General features: G+C 38.4%; 1 protein-coding gene across 5 annotated transcripts in view; it reads left to right on the top strand.

Annotated features, from left to right (window-relative positions):
- Window positions 1-24,292, top strand: part of LOC137239800 (amino acid transporter heavy chain SLC3A1-like) — a 323,462-nt gene that overhangs the window by 96,696 nt on the left and 202,474 nt on the right. The window lies entirely within an intron of this gene.

The following is a 24,292-nucleotide window of genomic DNA, read 5'->3' as shown; positions in this document are numbered from 1 at the left end:
CGGTGTTTTTTTTTAAAAATTCATAACTTTTTTTGAGTTGGATGAAAAAATTTTAAAAACTTCTGAAAAACGTCTTTCGTAAGCTAGAAAAAGAAGAAAAACTTTCAGCCAATTCTAAAGAGTCGGGTTCAAAATTGGTCGAATTGGGATGGAATACCCCATATGTATATGTTCCTATAAGTATATATGTATGTATCTACATTCCATCACGTAGATGCGTAAACATAGAGAGACATACAAACGTATGCACAAGACAGTATCGGCAATTGTAAAAAGGCCTGCATCGTGGGGGGCCTTCTAAAGAGAACATGCTCCTCTAGAGTATTTTAAAGAGTGAAAAATGTGTTTGTATCTAATGGACCTATGCGTATAAGCTGCAGATGCAACCCACAATTAAATCGTAAGATGTCGATGCAGCAATTACGCTAGGTTCTACAAAACTACTAGTATTTGCCAAAGTACGGAGTTATTCTACAGCATAAGTCCTGGTGCCTAATTTGGGGTTTTCGCTTTGGTTGTCAAACAAATTCTGTTAACACTGGGCATATTCAGCCTATGAAACGTTTTTATTGACCAGCCAGTTCCACTTAACTTAGGTAGCACAGCGATTTCCAGTTTTTCGCTTCTGTCAAAAGAACAGATATTGAACAATACGATTTTAGTTTGTTGGTTACTTTTGCAGGTATAAGAAGGTTAAGCCTTTTGCTATAAATGCATATTAAGGTTTGAAAAATAGGGGTTGTAAATCTGATAGAAGTTGTAAATTTGGATTAGGTAGATTATCGAGAAACTGCTGTCAGCAACTGCTCGTGACTTAACTCAGAAATGGCTGAGATCACGAAAGAGTGCTTCCGGCTGGACCTGCAGAGAATTTCATGATTTTCAACGTAGAACTGAGCGCGAAACTAGAACAAGACATAGGAAGCGGGATATTTGCGAAGTACTAAATTGGCGACCCTAAATCTCGAACATCTCAAGGTACGCATCTGCTGCTTATCATGACTTTGAATACCATTAACATATTGTCGAAATAAAGGCGTATGCAAGTTTCTAAGTCTTATCTTAAATTCCGAGGTCAATCCTTTAAATGGCTCGAGTAATTTTGAGTAATTTTTAGTTGTCAATTTGTTAGTGTTAATTTGTTTTTCATACCGAAGTTCTCGTTCATCATATGGAATTGCTTTTCTTTTGCACTTACATAGGAAAATTAAAAAATTTTCATATGAATTTTATTTATATGTGACGGCACACGCGAGTTCTTTGAAAAGTTTTTTATGCACATTTGAAGTGCAAATTTGTATATGTTGTTATGATTCAGGGTAAGACAAAAAAGTGCTATAAGTGTATAGGGGGTGAGCAGCTCTTCATAAGATACTTCTAGAGCATGGCTATTATTCGCCGAGATTATACCATACTTTCTGAATTGCCTAACAGTATCAAAGTAGGACTTGTTCGCAAGGGGCATACATTTTTTCTTTCATGACAGCAATTACTTCGTTTTTCCCACGTTCACCTTCTTTGCCAAGACGTTTTATCAGCACACTCCAGCATTTCCACGCTCTCTAGTAGATTGTACCTTGGCGTCTTAGATCTAGATCTACTGAAGTAGAAAGTGAATATGGGCCCCGCAAATTTGTACTGCCCATTGGCTGATTCGGCCCTGTACGTACCCGCTATATATAGACATCTTATAAAAAAGTTATTAGAATATCTTTAAGAAAGAGCAAGCATGTGTTTATTTTTGAAATGATGAGTTGGAATTATGCATGCAGGCAAAATTTTAGTGGGCGTTCAGGTCCACACCTCCCGAACACGCAGAAATGAAAAATTAAATAATCGAAAGTAAATACCTAAAAGAAAAAGCATTCATTAATTATGCCAAACAATGGAGAACGTTGATTTTCGATTAAAAGTTTTCTTATAAGAGAAAATTATAAATTGTTAAATAAAAGAATTAAATAAAAAAATCTGCTATCTATGCTAAATGATGTTCTTTTATACGCCCGACACATACGATTTGTAGCATCGACGCCTGTCAGATGAGTAGATTGCATGTGTTTGCATTGCTGTCTGACATGAAAATGTCAACTTCCAAATTTTGTTGCTAGCCAAGCATAAGAAGAAGAGTTTGACATTTGTTTTGGCTATGAGTAGTTGTTGTTGTTGTATTAACGATAAAACACTCCCCGAATGCTTTGTGTATATAATACACTCATATTTGTAACAAGATTCCCCTCGCGTAGGTGAGGTTGACAATTGGGTTGCGGAAGCCTGGAATCTACATATAAACGAACGAGTTTCAAGAACAAAAAAAAACGCGCGATTGTGACAATAGCTTTATATGAACTGCTATGCGTTAAACTTTATCAACTCTTCTGAAATTGCTGCGCAGAAAATTAGTACCCCTAAATTTCAATACGCATTATACTCAGATGCAACGGAAATATGTGTCTATGTTTCACCTCTATGTATTACCTCTGCAAATGGTGTGTGTCCACTATTCACAGCAACCGATTCAGCTTTAGCTTATTCACTATGACCAACGGACGTGTGTGTCTCCGCTTTTCGGTACAACATGTTATGTAGCTAGTTGTCGCTAGAAGGGTCTCCTAAACATTACCTAGGTGAGGATAAGCACTTTTTTACCCGCAAATGTAGAAACAAATACATGTAAAAAACACGGCTAATATTGGCTCCTGCAACAAAACTCATGAACATGAGAAAATCCATTCTGACGAGGTTATTAGTATCATCTATGCTTAAAATGTGAAGATATGTCCTTATGTATGTACTTGCGGCATTGAGTCTGACGAAATAAGCGCTCTCTTGCATTTTCTTCTTCATAAGTGGATGAAAATACGATCCACAAGAGTAGCAATTTTTAGTGGAGGTAACTAACTGTAAACAGTGTCTAAAGACGAAATGAAAACACAGCGAAGCTTTTCTGATTGTATGCGTAGTGAGGTGCAGCGGAAAAGGCGAAAAAAAACCAAAAATAAGAAATCAAAATAAACAAGTAAGGAAGGTTAAGTTCGGGTGTAACCGAACATTACATACTCAGTTGAGAGTTATGGTGGCAACATAAGGGAAAATAACCATGTAGGAAAATGAACCGAGGGTAACCCTGGAATGTGTTTGTATGACATGCGTATCAAATGAAAGGCATTAAAGAGTATTTTATGAGGGAGTGGGCCATAGTTCTATAGGTGGACGCCATTTAGGGATATAGCCATAAAGGTGGATCAGGGTTGACTCTAGAATGCGTTTGTACGTTATGGGTATCAAATGAAAGGTGTTAATGAGTATTTTAAAAGGGAGTAATCCTTAGTTCCATAGGTGGACGCCGTTTCGAGATATCGCCATAAAGGTGGACCAGGGGTGACCCTAGAATTTGTTTGTACAATATGGGTATCAAACGAAAGGTGTTAGTGAGTATTTTAAAAGGGAGTGGGCCTTAGTTCTATAGGTGGACGCCGTTTCGAAATATCGCCATAAAGGTGGACCAGTGGTGACTCTAGAATGTGTTTGTACGATATGCGTATCAAATTAAAGGTATTAATGAGGGTTTTGAAAGGGAGTGGTGGTTGTTGTATAGGTGGACGCCATTTCGAGATATCGCCATAAAGGTGGACCAGGGGTGACCCTAGAATTTGTTTGTACAATATGGGTATCAAAAGAAAGGTGTTAATGAGTATTTTAAAAGTGAGTAATCCTTAGTTCCATAGGCGGACGCCGTTTCGAGATATCGCCATAAAGGTGGACCAGGGGTGACCCTAGAATTTGTTTGTACAATATGGGCATCAAACGAAAGGTGTTAATGAGTATTTTGGCGGCCACCGTGGTGTGATGGTAGCGTGCTCCGCCTATCACACCGTATGCCCTGGGTTCAACTCCCGGGCAAAGCAACATCAAAATTTTAGAAATAAGATTTTTTTAATTAGAAGAAAATTTTTCTAAGCGGGGTCGCCCCTCGGCAGTGTCTGGCAAGCGCTCCGATTGTATTTCTGCCATGAAAAGCTCTCAGTGAAAACTCATCTGCCTTGCAGATGCCGTTCGGAGTCGGCATAAAACATGTAGGTCCCGTCCGGCCAATTTGTAGGGAAAAATCAAGAGGAGCACGACGCAAATTGGAAGAGAAGCTCGTCCTTAGATCTCTTCGGAGGTTATCGCGCCTTACATTTATTTTTTTTAATGAGTATTTTAAAAGGGAGTGGGCCTTAGTTCTATAGGTGGACGCCGTTTCGAAATATCGCCATAAAGGTGAACCAGGGGTGACTCTAGAATGTGTTTGTACGATATGGGTATCAAATTAAAGGTATTAATGAGAGTTTTAAAAGGGAGTGGTGGTTGTTGTATAGGTGGTCGTATTTTCGAGATATCGCCATAAAGGTGGACCAGGGGTGACTCTAGAATGAGTTTGTACGATATAGGTATCAAATTAAAGGTATTAATGAGAGTTTTAAAAGGGAGTGGTGTGAAGGCGTTTTCCAGATATCGACCAAAATGTAGACCAGGGTGACCCAGAACATCATCTGTTGGATACCGCTAATTTATTTATATATGTAATACCTGCCAAGATTTTAAGGGTTTTTTATTTCGCCCTGCAGAACTTTTTCATTTTCTTCTACTTAATATGGAAGGTGTCACAACCATTTTATAAAGTTTTTTCTTAAGTTATATTTCGCGTCAATAAAACAATCCAATTACCTTACCATGTTTCATCCCTTTTTTCGTATTTGGTATAGAATTATGGCATTTTTTTCATTTTTCGTAATTTTCGATATCGAAAAAGTGGGCGTGGTCATAGTCGGATTTCGTTCGTTTTTCATACCAAGATAAAATGAGTTCAAGTAAGCACGTGAACTAAGTTCATTAAAGATATGTCGATTTTTGCTCAAGTTATCGTGTTGACGGCCATGCGGAAGGACAGACGGACGACTGTGTATAAAAACTGGGCGTGGCATCAACCGATTTCGCCCATTTTCACAGAAAACAGTTAGCGTCATAAAATCTATGCCCCTACCAAATTTCAAAAGGATTGGTTAATTTTTGTTCGACTTATGGCGTTAAAAGTATCCTAGACAAATTAAATGAAAAAGGGCGGAGCCACGCCCATTTTGAAATTTTCTTTTATTTTTGTATTTTGTTGCACCATATCATTACTGGAGTTGAATGTTGACATAATTTACTTATATACTGTAAAGATATTAAATTTTTTGTAAAAATTTTACTTAAAAAAAAATTTTTTTTTTAAAAGTGGGCGTGATCCTCCTCCGATTTTGCTAATTTTTATCAAGCGTACATATAGTAATAGGAGTAACGTTCCTGCCAAATTTCATCATGATATCTTCAACGACTGCCAAATTACAGCTTGCAAAACTTTTAAATTACCTTCTTTTAAAAGTGGGCGGTGCCACGCCCATTGTCCAAAATTTTACTAATTTTCTATTCTGCGTCATAAGTTCAACTCATCCACCAAGCTTCGTCGCTTTAGCTGTCTTTTGTAATGAATTATCGCACTTTTTCGGTTTTTCGAATTTTTCGATATCGAAAAAGTGGGCGTGGTTATAGTCCGACATCGTTCATTTTAAATAGCGATCTGAGATGAGTGCTCAGGAACCTACATACCAAATTTCATCAAGATACCTTAAAATTTACTCAAGTTATCGTGTTAACGGACGGACGGACGGACATGGCTCAATCAAATTTTTTTTCGATCCTCATTATTTTGATATATGGAAGTCTATATCTATCTCGATTCCTTTATATATGTACAACCAACCGTTATCCAATCAAACTTAATATACTCTGTGAGCTCTGCTCAACTGAGTATAAAAAGAAAACCGAAACAAACAACCGGCTAAATTTAAACAAAAAAGAATTTTTTTTTAACACGCTTTTATTAGCTTGGTCTGTATGTAACGGAATCTTTGAGCTCAATTTTCACCGGTTTCTAGAAGTCTGATTAATTTGAAACTTTGCATACATATCAAGGACCAATGACAATGTATTAATGTGGTGGTGTGGTGACATAAGGTCCTGGGCCTTATTACCACTTTGGATGGCCATAAGTTTGATTGAAACTTTGCACACGTATCAAGGCTCGATGACAATGCATTAATGTGAGGTGATGGTCAATTGGCGTTATTACCATTTTGAATGGCCATAAATTTGATTGAAACTTTGCATACGTATCAAGGCTTGATGACGATGCATTAATGTGATGGTGCGGTGACATAAGGTCAACGGACATAAGGTCAATTGGCCTTATTACCACTTTGAATGACCATAAATTTGATTGAAACTTTGCACACGTATCAAGGCTCGATGACAATGCATTAATGTGATGGTGTGGTGACATAAGGTCAATGGCCATAAGGTCAATTGGCGTTATTACCACTTTGAATGGCCATAAGTTTGATTGAAACTTCGCATACGCCTCAACGGCCAAAAGGTCCATTGGCGTTATTACCACTTTGAATGGCCATAAGTTTGATTGAAACTTTGCATACGTATCAAGGCTAGATGACAATGCATTAATGTGATGGTGTGGTGACATATGGTCAACGGCCGTAAGGTCAATTGGCGTTATTACCACTTTGAATGGCCATAAGTTTGATTGAAACTTTGCACACGTATCAAGGCTCAATGACAATGCATTAATCTGATGGTGCGGTGACATAAGGACAAAGGCTATAAGGTCAATTGGCTTTATTACCACTTTGAATGGCCATAAGTTTGATTGAAAATTTGCACACGTATCAAGGCTCGATGAAAATGCATTAATGGGATGGTGGGGTGACATAAGGTTAATGGACATAAGGTCAATTGAACTTATGACCACCCCAAATGGCCATATATTTGAAACGTTGCACATAATGGGATAAACGCATTCCTTTATTAATGATAGAAGTGGATGCATGGCACATCTACGAAAGAGCATACTGGAGCCCTTTTTAACACGCTTTTATTGGCTTGGCCTATATCTATCTATGTATCCATGTATGTATGTAACGGAATCTGGAGTCGAGCCGAGAGCCCCGGTAATGCAGAGCTCCGAACTCCGTTGCACCTTTTGAAGCATTTAAAGATCGGGCACACAATGGCGGTGTAAATCCAGTAGGTCACCTTAGGCGAGAATCCCCAGGAGGTGCCAATTGCCCTCTTGCAGGTGAACAGCTCTGATGCTGCTTTCTTGGATCGCTCCAATCACGCGCCGCCCCTACCTTGAGGCGCGCGTCCGGATATACCACCCCTATCAGCCTGACGGGGGCCCTATAGAGGTTTACCGACCTGGCGTCGTCACAGGCAATTAGCTTGACATTGCCCTAGAACCACCCTGCATCGGTGTAAGATGGCGGTGGACCACAGTTGTCTTTATTAACCTTAACGGCCACCGTAGTGAGCGCGGCCTCGATCCACTTCCACTGTTGTTTCGGGATCCTGCCATCTGCGCTGTTCACGCCTATAATGCCAATGATCTGCCGACCCTTGGCAATTTCGGCGAAAGACCGCGTCCAGCCTCCATGCGTCTTGGTCCTTTTCGGTGCCGTGGGGTGGATTCATCCATGGACCGCTAGCGTTTCGAGGTTTCATCACTCTCGACTAAAACTTTTAAAATTACTTGAACTAAAAAATAAAAATAAATAATAGTTTAAAAAAACTAAAAAACACGCTTTTATAGCTAACCGAACTAAAAAATAGAAAATAATTTTCAATTAAAAATAGTTAAATAACAGTAGTAGAAGATCAAATAATCATTTATAGTTAATCACCTCAAAATAAAATTATAATAAAATTTAACAGAATAATTTAATTCACAGTAAAAAGCGTGGGGTGCTTTATATTGAATGTTACAATCATTCTATTGGCAACTATCTGAGAGGAATGATATTATGAAATGTAGCCAAAAGCCGTTTGTCCTTCCGCTCGGCCGCTAACACGATAACTTGCGCAAAAAACGATATATCTTAACTAAGCTTAGTTCACGTACTTATCTGAAGTCACTTTATCTTGGTATAAAATATGGCCGAAATCGGACTATGACTACTCCCACTTCCGATATCGAAAATTACGAAAATTGAAACAAATGCCATAATTCTGTACCAAATATGAAAAAAGAGATGAAACATGGTAATTGGATTGGTTTATTGACGCAAAATATAACTTTAGAAAAAACTTTGTAAAATGGGTGTGACACCTACCATATTAAGTAGAAGAAAATGAAAAAGTTCTGCAGGGCGAAATCAAAAGCCCTTGGAATCTTGGTAGGAATACTGTTCGTGGTATGACATATATAAATAAATTAGTGGTACCCGACAGAAGATGTTCTGGGTCACCCTGGTCCACATTTTGGTCGATATTTCGAAAACGCCTTCACATATACAACTAAGGGCTACTCCCTTTTAAAACCCGCATTAATACTTTTAATTTGATACCCATATCGTACAAACACATTCTAGAGTCACCCCTGGTCCACCCTTATTGCGATATCTCGAAAAGGCGCCCACCTATAGAACTAAGGCTCACTACATTTTAAATAATCATTAACACCTTTCATTTGATACACATGCCATACAAACACATTCCAGGGTTACCCTAGGTCCATTTTTATAAATGGTGATTTTCCCTCCTCTCCTTCTCCAAAGCTCTCAGCTGAGTATTTAATGTTCGGCTATACCCAAACTTAGCCTTCCTTACTTGTTTATGTTAGGATTCGTTGTTAGCACATTAAGGGCCTTTACCAGGTAACCGGCCGGATTTTTTAGTAAAGGCTGACGCTATTCTGCTGGATTGTAGCTCTAACTCATTCCACTTACGCCTTTTTGCGTCTACTTTTATTCTTTTTGAAAATACGATTCGCTTCCTTCTTAAACTTACAGCAACATTCATACAGTTCCTCTTGTTCCATTCGATTTCAGCTCGGTTTGTAGACCGCGTCCTTTTTTCGCCATTCCTTACCAAACAATTGCTTCAATTCCAATAATTTTTCGGCGTCGGCTACGAGTGCTTCAGCGATGCAAACATCCTAATCGTTGAGGGCCTCAACTCTATGTAGGAACCTCGAATCGTGCGAACATATGATACATTGTAAGTAGCCGTCCACATATCGCAACTTGGGCGATCTGGTTGTGTCTTTTTCGATCGGGTGACACCCGTGTATCCCGACGAATCTCTTTATGTTTACACGTGGAGCTGGGTACGAACATGCTGCGGGCACCGCTTAATTCGAGCAGCTTAAACCCATTAATAATTATCTAAAAGCTGTTTTTTGGTTGAAAAAAAAATAAAAAATTTCACCCATTTAAATTAGGGTGTCATAGAGCCTCAATTTGTGCTCTTATACCAAAACTGTGTAAACGGTTAAGCATCATCTAAATTAAGTTAGGCTGAAGTGGCCCTAGCCAAATCTGTTGCAAAATATAGCGTAACCAACCAGTTTCTGTGCCACCCGTATACCCAAGTTCTGAGCCGAAGTAGCGCACAGAGCGTCATTTTGATGCAAATTTGTCTTGGAACCAATCGAAATAAATAAATCATGAACTCGTTGATATCTTTCACAGAGCATTTAGCTACTTCTTTAAGTTCCGGCAGTATAGACCTGCCCATAGTTTGAAACCTAGTGTGTGCGAGCGCCGGGCATTCACACAGATAGTGCGCGACTGTTTCTTTGCTGCCCTCCTCGCCGCAGCTCTGGCAAATGCTGGACCCCCATTCTCTCAGCATACAGGCCAATTGGCCAGTGTCCCATGTTTGTGGCAGTTATGTTAGGTTAGGTTGAGTTGACCGGTCCAAGAGGACCTCACATAGACTAAGTGAGTCCGTAGTGTTACCAGAATGATAACATCTTTGATAGCGAAATGTTTGATCCTAATCTTTATGACGTTTTTCTTAAAGACCGTGATCCTGTTAAAACTGGTTGCCTCCGAGGTGGTGGCGTTCTTATTGCTGTTCGGAGGAAATTCCGCGCCGCATTGGTAACACTTACCAACCCGGACACAATCATGGACCAGCTTTGCGTACGTGTGCATGGTTCGTCTGATATATTATATGTATGCGCCTCCTATATTCCACCGAATAGTGCAGATGGATTATACTTTGCACATGCTAACAATGTTGTTTCATTAGCATCGAATATTGTTGGTGACAACCATCTTTGTGTCCTCGGGGATTTTAATTTATGCCATTTGAATTGGTCCCGAATTGATAACACGGGTGTACTTATGGTCACTAATGTCAACAGGGCTTTCTCTATGCTTATTACCACCCTATGCAATGCTGTGTCTACCGACTTGCCTTTGGTGTACGCATGTTGTGTTGAGAGCAGCTTTTCATACACGTTGGACTTTATGTACACATTTATCAGCCTCTCAAAGGTTTTGAGCAGAAATGACGTTGAGCAAATGGGTCTATAGTCTTTGGGATATACGTGACTGATCTTCCCCGCCTTCGGTAGGAAAGCTACACGAGCAGTTCTCCAAGAGTGAGGTACACGATTCAGTCTTATGCACCCATCGAATATTATTTTAAGCCATTCCACGACCGCTCTACTTGAAATTTGTAGCATGGCCGGGAATATACCATCTGGGCCCGCAGATTTAAACTTAGAAAACGTTTTCACCGCCCATTCGATCTTGGTATCGGTCACCACGCCCGACAGTACCCGCTCCGTGATCGAAGTGTGAGTGCTGTCTGCTGGCTCTTCTAAACCATCTCCCAATATCGAGAAGCACCTCAAGGAATTCCTCACTATTACGGTTACCATTCCTCGTTCTCTTTCTTTATTAGTCCCTGGACTATGTTTCCCCTTGCAACGACTTTTTTCAACCATGCTGTTTCGCTGGAGCACTCTATGTCCGTACGGAAACTTTTCCATGAGATTCTCTTCGCCCTGGAAATTTCACGCTTGTAGATCCTCAGTAGATCCCTATACTCGTCTCGACACGCTTCGCTTTCCGCGGTCTTTGCTAGCTTAAACATTTCTTTTACCTGTCTTTACTCAGCTCATTGCTCCACCATGGCGGATTTGCCTTTCCTCTGAATCTTCTTAGAGGACAAGCTTTGTTATACGCAGGCATAAGCATTCTTGTTAGGAATTCATAAGCCTCCTCCAGTTCCTCCACATTGGCAACCTCTTTGGGCTGTCCCAGGTTCCTCCCTTCTCTACCCTCTTTATAGGGGGGGGGGGGGGGGGGAAGGTGGAGAAGGATGGTCTATCAAGAACCATCAAATCATACCTTGATATATCGCGTTCGGAGCTCAATGTAATATCCAGAACATTGCTGAATGTTGGACCAACATATGTAGGGACATTTCCCCTGTTGGCTATCTGCAAATTGGTATGCAGGATGTAGCAAAATAGAGATTCGCCTCTCTCGTTCGTATCTGCTCCTCCCCACGCATTGTTGTGCGCATTTGCATTCGCCCCTATGGCCAGCCGCCCTTTGCGCCCTTCGTCCTGTACTAGCCTCTTGCACTCCATCGGTGGATGGAATGGGCCATGTAGCAGGATGCCAGGATAAATGTCTGCTTATTCCTTTTCTCAACGGCCATCACTACGAGGTCCTCAGTAGAGTAATTATGCAGCATATATGAATGCAGCTGTTTCCTTACCATTACTACAGCTCGAACCCGCCCTTCCATTTGCGCGCAGTAAACGACAAATCCGCGGGCGCTAAGTCCAAAAACCTTTCCTCCCGATGAGAGCCACGGTTGCTGGATCAGCGCCACGTCAAAGGAACCCTCCTCAAAGGTTAGGAGGAGTTCGCTCGACGCCACTTTACTGTATTGGAGGTTTATGGTGGGACACGCAGCACCATTGGGCTGTTTGTCCCTCTCCTGAACCTTCGTTGTTACGCTGTCGTCCTCCCCTTGACCCATTTGGTTTAGAGGATTCGAGGCCCCCTTCAGCCTCTCGTAACTGTCGTAACCGGGTGTGCCTCTTTGCGACTCGCAGCACTATTTGGCTATTGGTCCTCTTGTAACACCTTCATGGTGACGTCGGCTACCACCACCTGTCTTTTTCTCTTAGGCTTTTGAGGTCCTTTTCGACTTCGCCCACTTCTAGGGTGTTAGGATTTTTATCCCCGGGACTTCTTTTCCTGAGTCGCATATAAATTTTGCCTGTATCAAAGAGCATTTTTCCAAGCTACGTGTACAATATATCTTCTGCCTGCTTGTTTATTTGGAAGATATAGAACGGACCTTCCTCCGTAGGCCGAGATACAGTAAGTACCTTCCTGTGTCGGTATGTTTGTATTCTGATTCTGCAGAAGTCGCAGTGTATCCTCTGACTTCGTCACGCATGGTATCCATACCTTAACTTTTGGTACCGTGGGGACTTGCCACCTCCAGCCACCGCAAGCTCGCGATGTTGTCGTACGCTATCATCTTCGCGGCTTACTTGGTTGTTCCCGCATCAAGTTAAGCATTAACCTAATAAGCTCCCTTTCTGCAGATCTCCACTTTTCAGTAGCCATCTGTTCGAAAGGACTGCTACGATCAACCAACGCCACATTCAGTGACTGCTTTGCCACATCACTCATCTTCTCGGCAAAAGCCGGAGTCTTAGCGTTAACTTCCTTTGTCACCTCCGAGAAAGCCGGAGTCTTAGCGTTATCTCCCTTTTGCTTATCTCCTACTTTCCTAGTTGGAACTTCTCTCTGACTCGGAGCTTTCGAGGTAGTTGCTACCTCGCTATTGTGGCCCATCTGTCTTACAGCTTTGGGCCTACTTGTCTTGTCTATGCGACTGCCTTGCCTTGCGCCTCTGGGACTGGCTCCTTTCTGCCTCTTGAAAGCAGGCATGTCACCTTCGGCCGAACGTTGCTTCTTCATCCTGCCATTCGGCGCTTCTTCCTCCTCATACCGGTTGCAGAACCGAGGGTTTCTCGTAGCAAACCTTTTGAACTGCCTTCGACTTACTTCTTCCGTATCATGGGCCCATTACAATGCTCGATCTCCACTTCTGTTGGGTCGACCACTGCCCCCAGGCGTTGGACCGTTCGAATACAGCCAAATTTATCCCCTGGCTGCAAATATTTTCTATCTGTGTCCCAAATTTCATCAACATCCTTGTAGCCGTTCGGCACAGCCGAAGATAGTCCCGGCCTCATTCTTCTTTTTTTTTGAGTACAAATGTAGACGTCTCAGACATAAAATAGAAACCCAGTTCTGCGCACCTTTTTTTCACGAAAATAGGTGCAATCTAGATTTTAAACCAAACTTTCTTTCGCCGTATATGCAGTACAAAAAAGTTAAAGATTTAGGCTCAAACTTTTAACCGTGTATTTAAATTACCTTCATTAAATAAAAATGAGTCAGTTATTTTTCTGTTTCTTGTTTATTAAAACACAAATCGTATGATAGAACATAATATTTCAATCTTAATGAAAAGGTTAAATCAGAACTTTATTTTAAAAAGAATAAAAGAAATTGAAAATTATTTAAAGGTTAAATACAATTTTTTGTATTTTTCTCGCTCCAAAGTTCACTTTCTCATGGAACCTCCCTTCAGTATTTTATTCCATAACGCCTATATCTGAGCTAAAACGTTTATGAAATAAATCTGAAATGGGGCGTTCAGCCGAGATAGAGTAATAATTTACTCAGCACTTAAGGGTTTTTATCAATCAAATCTTTTATGAAAGCGTAAACCTGTGGATGATTTACTTTTATAAACAATTCCGGAACTAGTCCCACCGCACAAAGTTGCCTATCCATGATGCCCGGTGTTCCAACAGTTACTTCCCAAAGACTCACACCTGCAACACAATACATATCATCTTTTTTTTTGGGAAAATCCGAACAATACTTTGGTTCTACTATAGTTACGTCGTCTCGTTTTACGTACATCGGAAACTCCATTCCCTCTTGTGAGACCTTTTCTCTAATTTCCATCGTCACGCCAGGCTTAAGTTCACAATCGCAAAGTGGTATTGTGTCCATTCCTTTATTCCTGCTAAAGGCTTCCTCCAGTTTAACTGCAACTATTTCTTGATTGCATTCTTTACTTGGAAAAATTACATCCTCTACAAAGCGCCATGGTTGGCCACCTCGTTTACCACTTATAACCTTTATATACTTTGCTTCTATTTCCTTCCAGCGTTTACCAGCTGTGATTACTATTTTCAAAGTAACTAATGAACCAACGGATGCAAATACTTTATCAAAAAATACTGTTACAATATACTCGCCAGTTTGCGAATTTATATGGGTTATAAGACCGCTTAGTACGACAACCAGTATCGCTAAATATTTGTAGAAATTCATTTTTATTTCTGATTCTTTTCGATGCTTGCGAAGTAACTAAAATAACTAAAGCAAGAAAAGTTTTGTGGGCGCTATTTATACTCGTATAAAATGGTGAAGCTGATGAAATTTTCGGGTGCAAGTGCACTGTTAGAAATCTGAGCCTAAATTTTTAAACACTTTTTGAAACATTTTGCTACTAAATAAGAAGCCTCTCAATTTAATATTATCTTTTTTAGTTTTATTCAATTTCTATTTAAACTTGTTTAAAGAATAATTTTAAACTTATTAAAATTGTTTTGAAACAAAACAAAAAAAGTTTTGCAAAAACCAAAATACAAACTTGTAATCACTTCTAGATTTGAAACAAAAGATTTCAAAAATCCAAAATGGGAAACTTAAATAGAAACGTGTGATTTTAAAACTTATCCTAAGAGTTTAAATTTGATACTGAAAATTCAAAAATAACAAATTTTATTTGTGAAAACTGCTTTACGTTATCGAATCTTTTTCAAAAAATTTGTTATACATATAAGGTGTTATGAAATGATCTCTTACACAGTAGGTAGAGCAACGCTGTAGGTAAAATCTCTGGTTCAAGGCTGGCGCGTTTCTAGTACATTTGGAAACTCTACATGCCGCTTCTAGTGCGATATTAGAGCATTTATCGATACCTCCGAGCCAGTGGGAAAGTTTTGGAAAAGAAATCATACGCATAGTCGAAGTTACTATAAGCTGGTAGCAGTTTTTTTGTAGAAAACATATTTCTCAAATTAAATACGATTTTATTGCAGAATAAAATTTTGTTAGTACCGAACTTGTACTTATTTGGCAATTAGGTCTCGTTCCGAACCAGAAATGTGTATCACTAGTTACTGAATGAAAGGGTTTCGGGGAAGCGCCCACTATTTTTATTTTTTTTTTTGTAACTTTAAGGTTAGACTTGTCCAGTTTCAAATTGAAACCCAGTTCAATGCAGTCACTTTCAGGAAGACCGTTATAATCTATATTTAAACAAAATTTGATTTGATCACATGTCTCAAACTTTTTACCGTGTACCTGCAAAAACCTCAAACCACTTATTAATAAAAAGTGGCCGCCGTGTTGTGGTGGGAGCGTACTTCGCATACCACACCGAAGGTAATGAGTTCAAGGGCCGGCCAAAGCAACATCAAACATTTGGAACAAGTTTTTAAACAGAAAAGAAAAAACAAAAAATATGTACAAGCGCGGTCGCCCCTCGGCAGTGATTTAGCATACACTCCAAGCGTATTGCTACTATGAAAAGCTTCTCAGTGGAAATAGATCTTCCTTGCATCAGCTTCCGTTGTGAATCGGCATAAAATATGTAGGTCGCCTCTGCCAATTTGTAGGGAAAATCAGAAGGGGACAAGACACAAATTCGAAGAGAAGTTCGGCCTAAATCTTCTGGGAGATAATTCGCGCCAAGCATTAATTAAGTTGTTTTTCTTTTTAATTTTTTATAGTTAATGCGTCAAGCGTTATACAAATTCTAAACCAGTTAAACAAACAGCTTTTGTTCTACCAAAATAACAAATATTTTGCTATAGTTTTTCAAAGGAAAATTTAATTGTACTTAGTTGCTCGTTTCTATATTTGTACAGTTGAATTGTGTTATTAAGTTACACGTGTACGTTAAGTGATACGTGTCCAATATGACCGTATTCCCAAAAATATATCCTCCTATAGCAAGAATGCTAGCAATATTTTACTAGTTTCCCCGTTACATGTTACTTAATCCTATCTGAATGTATATTATAATAAGAAAACGAAAGCTTATGGCAATTTATCAAATATCAGGGAAAATTACCAGTGAAATACCATTTCGAAGAGTTCTTTATATTACGACTTCAAACTATATATGGACCAGATTTCTTATTGGATCTCTAAGATATCTAATTAGAGTTTTATATTTTTTAAGCTGAAGTATTTCATTCAAGGTCTGGTACATAAAGTTCTGGAAATTGAGAACTCCCTATAAATTTTTTATTAATGACATAATAGGCTTTGAATTAATTATTTCTCAATTGGTGTTTTATAGCATTTTTATAACTAGCTGCACTTGTACACAGGGTTATATAACTTTGATTGGATAATGGTTGGTTGTACAGGTATAAAGGAATCAAGATAGATATAGAATTCCATATATATGTCAAAATCATCAGTATCGAAAAAAAAAATTGATGAAAGAACGGCAAACTTGGCAGTTAAACTTCGGTAAACTTATTGAAGGAAGCAATATATTGTCCTAATTTTCATCAAAATTAATGCCAACGTCATTTGGCTTGACACCGAAAACAAAAAAAACCTTCTCATGATTGTAAAATTCAGTAAGCTTTTTACTATAATCACAGTTTTTGCGAACGATTTTGGCATTTAGTCCCATAATGCGCAGTGTATGTTATTTTATTTCTTGCTATATCTGCCCCTAATGTTGTTTATAGTTATTGTAGTTGCTGCTGTTGTTGATAATGCTATTTTATGTCTTAGCATTTAGTATATGTCAAACTCTAGTTGCAACAATAACAACAACAAACATTTAATAAAAGCAATATCAATTGTAATATCATAACGTAGCCAAGCACCATCATCATCATCATCAACAACAACATCATTGTTGTCTTTCATGTCACTGTTGGCTGTCAACAAGCAACGCTTATGTTGCTATTGCTATTTTTTACTTGTAATTTTTCTTCTTGGTAGCCTCTTTGTCGGCTCTATTGATTTCTTTGTTACTTTTATTGACGTGCTGTGAGTTTTCCAAAATTTTACAACGGACATTTTTCCGCACCTTTGCAACTTCGTACCTAAACAAGATCCTCAATAACACCATGAACTAGAGTCAGTGATGAATTGACAGCACTCGCTTGTGTTAAAAAGTGCCGACACGAACAGGTATTTGATATACTCGTTTATTGAACTTAAAATAAGTAATCTCTCTTCAATAGCAACATAAATCCTTTATTGGGTACAACAAGCTAAAACTCTGACTTTTTAAGTTTTATATCTACAAAAACTATACGCAATTACTATGCTCTCCCAGCAAACGTTCGGAGTTAAAAAACTGTCACCTGAAAGAATTCAAAGGGTTTCCAGCGCAATTCATACCTTCTCCAAACCAATTATCAACCTCACCTACTCGTGGCGAACCGTGCAAATTTAGCAGGCGAGGCACTGGCGACTCCAAAGTTTCTTATGGAACTAAGGTGTTGGGGTGGGATGGCCAAGAACGTGCAATGCGGTCATATCGATAACAATGCCCAAAACCTTCGGGGAGTGTATTTATCGCTACAAAAACAACACAACGCCTTAATCGGAGAATTTGCAGTTAAATTTAGCTCATTTAAGAGCCCAAAACTAGTGTATTTTCCTTCCTGCAATTTTCGCCTAAATTGAGCCTTATTTCATACACTGTGTTAGCCCAGATAGAAGCGCGATCAGTCTACCTTATAGGAGTCCAATCAGTCCAATAAATAAGAGTTTAATCAGTCTCTTATTATGATCATAGTCTACTTCTTTATGATTCTTTTCAGAGTAATTTGTATGCATTATATAAGGAATTAGGTAAGCCCGTTCCGTGCGGTTTTTTGACGTTAGGCATTAAAAATGGATTAGCATATATATATATAATATATATATATAATATATAATCTGGTAACCTTGCCGTGCGCGGACGTGTTTTTGATCTCTCTTCGAATTGTTATTCTTTTTACTTTGTAAACAAGTTTTATCATTTATAAATATTTATTCATATAATAGAAAACAGTTCATAAGTTTAATTTGGTATTAAATCTTTACACAGTGCAATATACATAGTGGCTTTTTGTGCAATTTAAACATTCAGTCTGTGTGTTCACATATCATAGATTTTCACAAAAATTTGTGATAACTGCATACCTTTTTGTTGGTAGCTGCTATTAGCAAGTCATTGTGTGCCCTTTTTGCTTTGTGTTGTGTTCGCTGCTTGCTATACGCTGTCTTGCGATTTGCATCCAGTGCTCCAAAATAACTCCCGCCCATAGTTTTTGAACAGCTGTTCAATTTATCCTATACTCATAGTTTCCTTTTCCTATTTTTCTTTTGGGTTTGTTTAACTTTGCAATTATGTTGGATTGCTGTGTCAAGAAGTGCACCAATCAAAAGAAAATTTCCCGTGGTGATACTTATGTTTGTTGTTGGCTCTGTGATAATATGGCTCATGTTATCTGTGCCGGTTTCTCTCACATAGGTGGTCGGGTGGTTGACCTAATATCCAGCAAAATTGGACTGAACTGGACATGTCATGATTGTCGTTCCGTAGAAAATGACATGCGAGCTTTTATGAGGCAAACTCAGAAAGAGTTCAACAACATTTTTATTGGGTTTCGTGACCTTAACGAAAGATTCAGAACGATGGAGGCTCACTTTAAAAAATTGAAAGTGATATCTGAATCCCCAAAACGTAAGAAATGTATGCCCAACAATAACTCCAACTTGTCTTCGAGTCAGGGGCAAAGCTGTCCTCCTACGAATGTCCCTTCAACCGCGTTGACTGATACGAACAGGCTTACCAAAGACGTTATGAACAATGCAGCTCAGGAATCTCCACAAGAATCTCCACAAGGTTGTGTCGAGACTTCCAGTGAGACGATCTCTGGCAAATTAAACGATGCACGAACTAATAGTGGTACCTTTGCGGCTGTTTGTTCTACGACACCAATGTTGATTTCGCTGGACTCCCCAATTCATCCTACACCTCCACCGGTATCTTTAGCTCCAACAATAACAGTTACCGATACTGGGGTTGTTGCTAACGTTACAAGTGTACCTGAAAAAAATAGTACGGGCTCGATAACCAACGCTATAACGGCCGCACCTTCCCAGCTCTCTGGTGCGCTATCCGCTACTCCTTTGCAGGTGACTGCCGTGCCACCTCGTAGGGCTGTATTTGTGTCCCGATTACACGCCTCGCTTACCGAAAATGACATTGCTCATTACGTTTGCTCTAAACTTGGTGTTGCACCCACTAGTAACATCAATGTGTATAAATTTAACTTTAAATATGAGAGAGATATCTCCTCATTTAAAATATCCCTTTCAGATGAATATTTCGATAAGGTACTTGATTCCTCTTTTTGGCCCAAGCATACTGTGGTTCACTTGTTCACGAGAAAGGCGAGGGCCGAACCTGTTTTATTACAGCCAAAAAACGGTATGACGAACACAGTAATAACAACACAAAGGTAATTGCTGATCTGTCCCGTCTTCTCATTAATTACCAAAATGTTCGTGGTTTACGATCAAAACTTGTCCCATTCTTCCTTAATTCTTTCAACTTTTCTGCACAAGTTGTAGCTTTTACGGAGACCTGGCTAAAGCCTGATAATTACAATTCTGAGGTTTTTTCAAATAAATATGCTGTTTATCGGCGTGATCGCATCTCTAGAGCGGGAGGTGTCCTTATTGCTGTTGAATCTAACCTATCGTCTGAGTTGACTTCGCTGGACAATATCTCTCATATCGAATTCATAGCAGTTAGGCTTTCATTCGGTAGCTATAGCGTAATTGTTTGCTGTTCGTATATACCACCTCGTTCGGATATGGATGTTTATGCTAGTCATAGCTCGGCCATCTGTGATTTGCATTCGCAGTTGGGAGATAACGATCGACTTGTTGTTGTTGGTGACTTTAACTTGCCAACAGTTAGTTGGGTTAATATAAGTGATTCAAACTTTTTAACTCCCACTGCTCAACATGAGTTTCTCAATTGCTTGTTAGACTCATCTCTTTTACAGATTAACAATGTTCCAAATAGTGGAAATAAAATGCTGGATTTAGTATTTCACCGTCTTAATCAGCTTTGTTATAAAAATTACTTGAGTTGTTGTAAAGCCCAATTTTTTAGAAATCCAAAAAAGTTTTACAGTTTCGTAAATTCAAAGCGGAAAACTTCTGGGTATCCTTCCTCATTAACCTTTGGAGGTAAAAAAGCTTGCTCATGCGTTTGGTCCCCTGTTTCTCAAAAGCATATAAAGCGTCTTGAGTCAGTTCAAAAGCAATTTTTGATATTTGCATTGCGCGGCCTTAATTGGGACTCAAGTCTCCACCTTCCTCCATACAGAAGTAGACTTCTTCTTATTAACTTACCCACTCTGGAAAATCGGAGAATATTACTGGGGGTATTGTTCATCCATAAGCTCATTATTGGAGAAATTGATTCCGCGGACCTCCTCAGCCGCTTGTTTTTTGCGGTTCCCCCTAGAGTATCCAGACACTACGTTCCTTTCTATTTACCCCTTTGTCGACGAAACTTTGCTAAAAATAATCCTCTTCTTATCTGGTGCGCGCACTACAATGAGTTGTATAGCTGCATCAGTCTTGAATGTACTTTTGCCACTATACGTAATGCAATACTAGCCTATCTAATTTAAGAGATACAAGCTAATTTAATTTGCCGGCATTTTATTCCTTCGATAAAAAACAGGAACTATTTCGCTTAAGGATGGAGGAACATTTATCAACATGTATCATTAAGAAGGAACAAGACAGTACTGTGTTGATTGGAATCTGGTGCATTCCAACAACGCAAAAAACATGCTTTTTCATGAGTCACTGACCGGAATCGTATGTATTCCGGCAGTATAATCTTATGAGTCAGGCATCGAGCTGATTGGAATCCGGTGCATTCCAACAACACAGGTCATGTTACTTTTTTATGCCTTGTGATGGCGTATCCTCATTACACTACTCTTAGCACTGCCGGATTCCCATGTCATGCTGATTGGAATCTTGTTGCATTCCAACAGGGGGATTGGAATCCACTGCATTCCGATATCATGCTGAGCGGAATCTGATGCATTCCGCCAGTATAAGATTTCGGCATAAGATCTTATTTCTACTCATAAATAAATAAAAAAAAAAATAAATGTAAGGCGCGATAACCTCCGAAGAGATCTAAGGCCGAGCTTCTCTTCCAATTTGCGTCGTGCTCCTCTTGATTTTTCCCTACAAATTGGCCGGACGGGACCTACATGTTTTTATGCCGACTCCGAACGGCATCTGCAAGGCAGATGAGTTTTCACTGAGAGCTTTTCATGGCAGAAATACAATCGGAGCGCTTGCCAGACACTGCCGAGGGGCGACCCCGCTTAGAAAAATTTTCTTCTAATTGAAAAATCTTATTTCTAAAATTTTGATGTTGCTTTGCTCGGGAGTTGAACCCAGGGCATACGGTGTGATAGGCGGAGCACGCTACCATCACACCACGGTGGCCGCTCATATTTCTTATTATTATTATATTTTGAAATTAAATAGTAATGTTCATTAATATTTCTTTGTTTGTAATATAACATTGTTGAAATCTCGATATATCTTAAATTTTATCTTTTGAGTTGTATATTTATATATCTTTTATATTATGCAGTCGACCATAGTTTGTCGTCGACTTTAAATAATAAATAAATAAATAAAAAAATATTGAGAAAGGAGCCTATTTGGAAAGTATGATATTTGAAATGGAACCCCTTAAAAGTGGTACACCACGGAGAAAAATTCATAAGCTTTGAATATACCAGCGCCTTTTCCATTTTTTTCGATCCACTCTAATACACCAAATTATGTATTCCAAATTCTTTTGAAATGGTCAAAGCGTATGCTTTAATTATGATTCATCAAGTTGAAGTCTCAATTATGGACACGTTGCTATATTTATGCCTCTGGGTGTTAATTAGATGATACATAAGTATATTCAGTTTTTCCCCTGTTTTTACAAACATGTGTTCAATTTACTCAAAATGGCTGACATAAAAAAACTGCTTGAACTATACCCTTAGTCAGTTGAGGTCGAAGGCGTTTCTATTATGTAACATTACTGACTTGAAGTCGATAAAGTAGTGCACGGTAAACCCCACGGCTTTACTACTGAGTTCCCTTATTTCACAGTATTTTTCGTTATTTCACAAGCAGAATCGTAATTAATTAATTGGGCGCCAGTTGGCAAACGAAAATAAATGTTATGTTATGTTGGTTTTCTCTAGGTGTAATTTAACCAAAAACATGGTCATATCAATGAAAACGGCTTGTTATACAACGAGGAATGAGTTTGCCGTCGGTTCTGACTGCAAAGTGGCAATTTAATTGCCCAATAAGTGTAAATTTCAAGTTTGTCAAATTCGGCCATAAAATTTATTTGCTAAAATATGGGCGGTTTACTTTCGTTTGCCAACGGGCGTCATTAAATAATGCCACAGCGTGAGAAACAATGGGACATATTAAAACGGGCTTTTTAATAAATGAATACAAAAATTTTGCACGGGTTTATCGACTTCGTGTAGTAATATGACATAATGGAAACGCCTTTGACACCAACTGACCAGTTGGTCAACTTGAGGAAGTTTTTGATGTCAGTAGTTTTGACAAAATGAAAACCAAGGAAAAGCAAATAAGATTTGAATGTCGAACTTGCCAATTGGCAATTTAGTTGTCACCTTGTAGTCAAATCGGAAGGCAAATGCATTTGAAGTTGCACGAGAGACCATTTTCATCGATATTTCCATGTTTGTGGTCAAATTTCGCCTAATGAAAACCAAGCTTTAGTCGTACGAGAAAAACAAATGACTCGTTGCATTGAGTCGCGTTATATATGCTTCTAATGTACAAGTACAAATTTAGCGGCCTCAGTGTGTTAATTAACTCCAAACTATTAAAAAGTGCACACCCTAATATATATATATTTACATCTTTGATATATGAATGAATAAGTAATGCAATGATTTTCAGCTGACATTTGCACTTAATTTGTTAACTTAATTTGTAGGGAAAATTAAAAGAGAGCAAGACGCAAATTTGAAGGGAAGTTCGGCCTAAATCTTCTCGGAGATGAATCGCGCCAAGCATTGATTAATTTTGTTTCTTTTTAATTTTTTTATGGTTAATGCGTCAAGCGTTATACAAATTCTAAATCAGTTAAACAAATAGCTTTTGTTCTACCAAAATAACAAATTCAAAGTTGTTATGTTTATTCCATCCAAATGAAATTAGCGCGTATTCTTTTCCAATGGAAAATATAACTGTACTTAATTGCTCGTTTCTATATTTGTACAGCTGAATTGTGGTACTAGGTTCACATTGGTTAAGTGATACGTGTAAAATATGACCGTATTTTTAACCCTTTCACACATATGGGACACCGGTGTCCCAAAAATGTTTCCTTGTATAGCAAGAAGCCTAGAAATATTTTACTAGTTTTTTCGTTATAAGTTACTTAATCTTATCTGAATGCATACACCCGAGTCGAATTTCATTTAAAGTGTTTATTATAATAAGAAAAAGAAAGCTCATGCCAGTTTATTAAATATCAAAGAGAATTACCAGTGAAATACCATTTCGAAGAGTTAGAGTTTTAAATTTTTTAAGCTGAAGTATTTCCTTCAAGGACTGTTACAGAAAGTTCTGGAAATTTTGAACTCTCAATAAATTTTTTAGTAATGACATTATAGGCTCTGAATTAATTATTTCTCAGTTGGTGTTTTATAGAAATTTTATACCCAGCTGCACTTGTACACAACTTGTAACTTTGATTGGATAATGGTTGGTTGTACAGGTATAAAGGGATCAATATAGATATACAATTCCATATATCAAAATCATCAATATCGAAAAAAATTTAATTAAGCCATGTTCGTCCGTCGGTCCGTCCGTCCGTTAACACGATGATTTGAGCAAATCCGGTATAAGGGTGTATTATAATGATCAAATTTAATCCATTGTCAATATACATATGTATGTATGTATGTATTTTATTAATAAAAAATTAAAATTTTAACAAAAAAATAACAATTTTATAATAACTTCAAAAAAAGAATATTTTGAATACAAAAATTTTCATTAATAAAAGTATACTGGTAAAATAATTTTATAAATTGAGGGTATAGAAATTCAAAGTAGATACATAATAACGGACCCTATTTTTACTCCCCCTCCACTGAAACGATAAATTCAACAAACATTAATTAATATTAAAAGTAATGTGCTTTTTTTATACC

This window comes from Eurosta solidaginis, chromosome 2, assembly GCF_040869045.1.
Source record: "Eurosta solidaginis isolate ZX-2024a chromosome 2, ASM4086904v1, whole genome shotgun sequence".
NCBI classification, from domain to species: Eukaryota; Metazoa; Arthropoda; class Insecta; order Diptera; family Tephritidae; genus Eurosta; species Eurosta solidaginis.
Note: the sequence above shows the minus strand (reverse complement) of the source record. Positions and strands in the feature narration are given on the sequence as shown.